The following is a 7609-nucleotide window of genomic DNA, read 5'->3' as shown; positions in this document are numbered from 1 at the left end:
GACCACTCAGGAGGTCAGTTACAACAGTTTGGAAGTTTTAACTACTGTCTATTTAGATAAAGTTTGGGCAAAAACCAAACATTTAAATAAGCTTTGATTAAACATGCAATTTTTAGCCGGGTGGTGGTGGCACACGCCTTGAACCCCAGCACTTGGGAGGCAGAGACAGACAGATCGGATCTTAGTGAGTTCAAGGCCAGCCTGGTCTACAAAGTGAGATTCAGGACAGCCAGTACTGTTACACAGAGAAACTCTGTCTCGAAAAAGCCAAAAAACAAAAAAACATGCATTTTTTTTTTTTTCGGCAAAAAAAAAAAAAGTCTTTTTTTTTTTATTTTTTATTTTTCCTTTTATTTTATTTTACAATACCATTCAGTTCTACATATCAGCCACGGGTTCCCCTGTTCTCCCCACTCCCACCCCCTCCCCTTCCCCCCAGCGCGCCCCCCATTCCCACCTCCTCCAGGGCAAAGCCTCCCCCGAGGACTGCGATCAACCTGGTAGACTCAGTCCAGGCAGGTCCAGTCCCCTCCTCCCAGACTGAGCCAAGCGTCCCTGCATAAGTCCCAGGTTTCAAACAGCGAACTCATGCAATGAGCACAGGACTGGGTCCCACTGCCTAGATGCCTCCCAAACACATCAAGCCAATCAACTGTCTCAACTATTCAGAGGGCCTGAACCAGCTGGGGGCCCCTCAGCCATTGGTTCATAGTTCAAAAAACATGCATTTTTGTTCTTTGCTCTGGAACTCGTTCTGTAACCAGGCTGTCCTCGAACTCACAGAGATCTGCCTGTCTCTAACTCCCGAGTGCTGGGATTAAAAGCATGCGCCACCACTGCCCGGTACATTTTTGTTCTTTAAGTCAGTCCTTGTAATTGTTTCAGAGAATAAACCAATAACTCCACTGGTTTAAGCAGACATGTGACATTAATATATTGAACAGTGATCTTTTACATACCTTATATAGCTTGCCCAGACCTTTGTAACTTTCCTAACCTTTATAGCTCTCTTTTCCATTCTGGATAAAACATCCAGCCATCTTTTTTTTAATTAACATTTTTTTCATTTATTTTCCATATCAATCAGTTTCCCCTCTCTCCTCTCCTGTTCCCCCCCACACACCTCCCATCTACCCCCTCCCAATCCACTCCTCCTCCATCTCTATTCAGAAAGGGGTAGTAGGTCTCACATGCCATCTTATGAGACAGAATAACACTAATGAGTCAGGAGTCAAAAGGCCTAGTCATGATGAGCTTTTGCAAGCAGGCACTGCTGATGTCATGAAGATAGCCATTGTTTGGCTCAGAAGACAGTGTTCCTTAATAAAAGAAAAGTTGGATCCAAGCTCCATTCATATTACCTGAGTCTATACTGTTAAATTATAGGACTTGGTAAATCCCCAGATAAACCTTATACACAAGACAGTCTACATACAGTACATATAGTAACCTACCATAACCACTCTTTTGGTTTGGAATGAGCATATGTGGCAGGTAGAGAGAGAGCTTTATATTAGGAGATAAATAATAGCCACAATGCCTTTCCTCTTGGGCTGTTTTGCTGTTCTTTCTCCCTGTCGCGGAGTCAGGAGGCCAGCCTCATTCAGGAAAGGGGTCTTTGGAGGACATTTCTGAGACAAATGTGCTTGGGCTTAAAGTAGTAAGTAGTGCCAAATGCCATCTCCAGAGCCTGCTTCTCAGTGAGCTGCTCAAACACCATATGACATTTTACACAAAAGGCATTTGTTCCTCTATGAAACTGAACTCTGTGGTTACACTGAACAGGAGACTTGCTGTTGAGTCCAATGACAACTGGCTAAATCCGGAGCACCTGTCCTCCTAGCTCAGTGGCTCTCAACTTTCCAAATGCTGTGGCACTTGAATACAGGTCCTCTAATGCCAGTGAAGGAATGGACTTGCTAGACAGGTGAGAGCTAGCATTAAAGCTGTATCTTCCTACCTCAAAGATCCACATTAGAAGAGGATCTTCCCACTTCAAATTAAGTAAAAATCCCTTACAGTGTGCCCTCCATTTTTGAGTTTTAGTGAATTACAGATGTAGTCAAGTTGACAACCAAGATTAGCCATCACACCCTTCCTGGCTAGAGACTTGGGGTGACCAACTGTTTAAAAGCTTGTACCTTGTGACCTTAATGAATTATCCACCATCCAAACCAAAACAAAACCCTATAAACATCTCCTTTGACCCTTTTTCCTCAAATTTGCCATCTGTAAGCAAGCACAATAAGCACTCAGGGTGAATAATTTACCACATGTACCCATAATCTGAAGAACATGGAATGCTCTTTTCCTTAGCCCGTTTATGTCACAACCATTGGGAAATGATGACAAAAACAGCAGTACCCAGACCACCATGGGGCGGAAACAAAAGCAGGTAGCAAGGAGAGCATGCATATTCTATCTCAATTAGAGAAAAAACAAACTAAGAGATGGTGGACAGAAAGAGCAAGCATTGAGATCCAGAGTGCCCTTGTCTCCAGCCTCCCACCCAAGCAGGCTGATCCTTCTGTGTCTCTAGTGGTCACTAGAAGAAGAGCAGCTTGTCTGAGCTGCTGCAGATTTCTATGAGCTTCCCAGTGATCGAGGCACATGGCTGGGAAGACTCCTTTAGCTACACGGGCTGATTGTTGCAGTGCTGGGGATGGAACCCAGGGCCTTGTGTGAGCTTGGGGAAGCCCTTCTCCCTCTGAGCTCCACCGGAGACAACCTGACAACCAGTACTCTTGCTGTTTTCTTCTCCACTCACCCATCAACTTGAGGACCTCCAGAGCCCAGTGTCTTCTGCAGGGCCAGCTGAGAGCTTTTCACTACCCGGGGACATGGGGGAGCATAAGGACATGTGGGGGGCGGGCCCTTCACGAGTGCCAGCACCCAATGAATCTTTCCTACACAGAGCCAGATCTTGCCCTCCTCGCTCACTTGTAACCTCCTCCATTTGACTCTCGGGCACTTCCCACCTCAAACGCAAAACAAGCTTGGTATCACTTTCTTTCCTCTGCTTTGGAAAACTCAATACTACATTGGGTTTTGCCTAACTTCTAGAACATCTCAAGAAACAGGAAGTTGAGTAAGTATTCCCTTCCCCCAAATAGCCTAACCCAGGTGCCTATGCTTAGTTATCTATTCACAGCTCAAGGGCCAAGAGAGCAGTGTGGGGTGAGGAAGATAACAGAGCAACTTGCCCTGTGGATCTTTCCCAGGCATTTCCTGGGAGGAATCTGCCCTCTCCCATTCTTCCTGCCCAGAAAGACAAACGGTTTCTTGGGGTCGGATGTGAAGTGTCTCTTGGTTTGAAGTGTCTCAGTACAAGTCTCTGCCCTGGTTCTTGAGGGAGAAATCTCTATCCAGCCCCTCCTTCCAGCTGTGATAGCAAGTTTCCCATTCCATCAAAGCCGTATCCCCTACTCTCCCAGTAGAAGTGAGGGCTGCCTGGGGTTCCCACTGGGCTAATCATAGTAGGGTAGGGTCCCCTCATTCAGGAGGGGCCCGTGGAGTGTCAGAGGGTCATGACCACTTCTGAGTCCTCCAAATCTTTCAGTCAGGTGTGCACCCCAAATCCCAAAGGAAAAAAGTAAAAATGGAGGGAAAAAAATTGGTACTGTAGTAATTATCATTTAAAGTTAATCTTTAAAATTTGAAAGGGAGTCTTTGCCCTGGAGGAGATGGGGATGGGGGTGGGCTGGGAGGAAGGGGGGGTGATGGGAGGGGGGAGGACAAGGGAATCCGTGGCTGATATGTAAAATTAAATTATAAAATAAAAAAATATAAAAAAATAAAATTTGAAAGGACTTCTAACAGTGGAAGTGGGGGTGTCTCTGACTCTTTTGCCTGCTCATGGGACTCTTTTCCTCTTACTGGGTTGGCTTGTTCAGCCTTGATATGAGGATTTGTGCCTAGTTTTATTGCATCTCATTAGGCCATGTTCAGTTGATATCACTGGGAGGCCTGCTCTTTCCTGAAGGGAAATGGAGGAACAGTGAGTGGATCTGGGAGAGAAGGGATGTGGGTGGGTGGACACTGGGTGGAGGGGGACGGAGGGGAGGCTGCAATCAGGATGTATTTTGTGAGAGAATAAAGAAAAAGAAATGAAAAGAAAAAAGAGATTTGGCGATCTATTTGCCAGCCTCATTACTAGATTGAGTCCTGAATGTTTCAGAAGTAGAATACAAACTATGAGGAGAGAAAACATATACACACAAATAATGATAGACTGAGAGAAAGCTCAGTGACATGGGTGGAAACTGACTCCAGATCAGGAGAAAGAAACACAATATTAGGTTGAGCCCAGCATTTTTTTTTTTTTTTGGTGTTATTTTAACCATTTTCGATTTACAACCATGTAGCAATAGTTATATTCAAAAAGTTTTGTACTCATCTCTCTTATCTGGTTCTAAAACTTTTCATCCCTCCAAACAGAAACCCCTCAAACAGAAACTGCATGCACCAAGCAATCACCCCACCACATTCCCAGCCTCTGGCAACCTCTCATCTACTTTCTGTCTTTGTGAATTTGCAAGCTCAAATAATATCACTTAAATGAAATCACAAAATTTTTGTCCTTTTGTATCTGGATTATTTCATTTAGAATGTTTTCAAGGTTCATCTGTGACATCTGTGACATCTGTGTACCCAAATAATATCACATAAATGAAATCACAAAATTTTTGTCCTTTTGTATCTGGATTATACAGACCCCTCTCTCCCTGGAATCATGTATGGCGTTAAACATGTTAAGCATTGTTAAATTCTAGCAATGCTGTTAAATGCTATTAGAATCGTTGAGTCATCCATTATTAAATCTTCATTCTAAAAAACCTTTAATGTTTAACATTTTATGAATGGTTAACACTTTCAAGATCAAGCTTTTTGAGAGGCCCTTCCTTCCCCTATACCTGGCTATGACAAACAGAGTCAGCCAAACTCTTTGGCAGCCAGATACTTGACCCACACCTCAGCCTCTTTGAAAACTCCTGGGATGCCTAGAGGAACCTACACTGTAAGCACAGCCAGTTGCTATGGAAGGACAACCCCAGCCCCAGAAGACACTGTTCTGTTGAACAGCTTTCAAATAGTTGGTGCTGGTCTTTTTATTATCACAAGCTTTGGTGAAGTCCAGCAGCTATCTTCACCCACGCCGGCCAGAGAGGGAGCACCTCCTCTAGTGTCTCAAGCGGGCTTGTGATTGATGTCCCACACCCTCTGTGCTCATTGCAGAGAGGCTCATTTTTCGAATTATCGGGGAGAAGCCTTCCTGTGCTGTCCCTCTAGTGTTGCAACATTGAAAGTAGCAGTGTGGTTTTTGGTGTTGTGTGTTTGTCTGTTTTGTTGGTGGTGGTGGTGGTTTTGGATCTTTATCATTAGGGGAGAGGCCAAACTAGTAGCATGGAGAGGAGACAGTAGAAGGAAGAGGCAGTCGAGTCATGACAGTGGCAAAGCACATGCTGTCTCCATAGCAGCAGTGGTAGCAGCATCAATAGTAGTAACAACACAGCTGAAGAGTTCCAGAATGGCTTGGGACAAGATGCCAGCTGATTAGTAATACATCCATCTTAGGATGTGTGCCTGAATTCCATTCCCCATTCTTCTTTATGCCTGAATAATATTCCAGTATTTGTACGTAACACATTTTTTTTATACTTTTATTTGTTGATATATGCATTTCACCCTTTGGCTATTGTATATAATTCTGCAATGAACATTAGTGCATAACTATTTGTGTTACCCTCTTCAGTTATTTTAAGTGCATACTGAGTGGACACTGAGTAGAGATGCCCAGTATTTACTATATTCTGGCTTTAAAATTTATTATAGCCCATGCAAGGCAGGCACATGCTCATAATTCTAGCACTTGGAAAAAGCAAGATCACGTTCAAGGTCAACTTTGGCTACATAGTGAAACCCTGTCTCAAAAAAATGAGTGTATATTAGAACTAGGTATGTGCTTATAATCCCAGCATTTGGAAGACTGAGCCAGAAAGATCCAAGTGTAAATAAAGCCAGCCTGGGATACACAGAGAGACTTCATCTCAGAAAAAAAATGTGTGTGTGTGTGTGTGTGTGTGTGTGTGTGTGTGTGTGTGTGAGAGAGAGAGAGAGAGAGAGAGGGGGGGGGAAGGGATGGGAAGGGAAGGGGGAGAGGGAGATGGGGGGAGGGAGGGAGGGAGGGAGGGAGAGTGAGAGACTAAGAACCTTTTAATGTGCTTCTTGATATTTTCCATATCTTCTTTGGAAAATACCTATTCAAATTGTGTGCCCTTTAAAAAAATTAAATCTATGTGTATGGGTGTTTTGCCAACATGTATATCTGTGCATCATGTGCATGCCTTGTTTCCTGCAGAGGTTGGAAAATGGTATCAGTTTCCCTGGGACTAGAGTTACAGTTGTGAGCCACTATGTGGGTGTTGAGGAAGAACAGCCAGCATTCTTAACTGCCGACCCACCTCTCCAGCCCTATTTTTTCCCTCTGATTTATTTATGTGTATGAGTGTTTTGCCTATATGCATATGTATGTGCTTAATGTGTATGCTGGGTGCCAATGGTGGTCACAGGGCATCAGATTCCCTGGAACTGGAACTACACACAAATAGTTGAGCCACCATGTGGATGCTGGGAACTGAACTCAGGTCCTATGCAAGGGCAGTAAGTGCTCTCAACCACTAACTCATCTCTCCAGCCCCCATCTCCTTTTTATTTTTGCATTTACTTATTTTTTTTTTTTGTTGCTGTTGTTTTTTGTTTTTCAAGACAGGGTTTCTCTGTGTAGCTTTGCACCTTTCCTGGAACTCGCTTTGGAGACCAGGCTGGCCTCGAACTCACAAAGATCCGCTTGCCTCTGCCTCCCGAGTGCTGGGATTAAAGGCGTGCGCCACCACCGCTTGGCTCGTTTTGGTTTTTGAGGCAGGGTCTCACTGTGTAGCCCTTCCTGGCCTAGAACTTGATATATAAACCAGGCTGGCCTCCAAGTCAGAGATCACCTGCCTCTGCCTCCTGAGTGCTAGGATTGAAGGCGTGCACCACCAGCCCCTACATGCCCTTACTTTTGTCCTACATCAACCACCCTGGCTTCTAATTTGGGATCTTATTGTTTCTTCTTCCTGAATACTGGGATTAGTCACATGCTGCCATGCCCAAATTTTTGTCCATTTTTAAATTATAGTGTCTTTTTGCTTGTAAGTTCGTTTCACAGTCTGAACACTAAATTCTTAGCAGATATATGAATTAAGAATATATTCAAGGGGCTGGAGAGGTTACTCAGGAGTTAAGAGCATACACTTGGTGCTCTTGTGGAGGACTTAAGTTCAGTGCCCAGCACCCACATCAGGTGTTTCTTAGCTGACTGTGACTCCTGCTCCAAGGGGATCAAATGACCTCTTCTGGCCTCCAAGGGCACCTGCACAGATGCAGAATTAAAAATAAAACTTTAAAATCTCTCTCTCTCTCTCTCTCTCTCTCTCTCTCTCTCTCTCTCTCTCTCTCTCTCTCTCTCACACACACACACACACACACACACACACACACACACTCCTATAAAAGCTGCTTTTTCACTTCTTTAATAATGTCCTTTGATATGGAACCAAATGCTGATGAA

This window comes from Peromyscus maniculatus, chromosome X (genome assembly GCF_049852395.1).
Source record: "Peromyscus maniculatus bairdii isolate BWxNUB_F1_BW_parent chromosome X, HU_Pman_BW_mat_3.1, whole genome shotgun sequence".
NCBI lineage: Eukaryota > Metazoa > Chordata > Mammalia > Rodentia > Cricetidae > Peromyscus > Peromyscus maniculatus.
Note: the sequence above shows the minus strand (reverse complement) of the source record.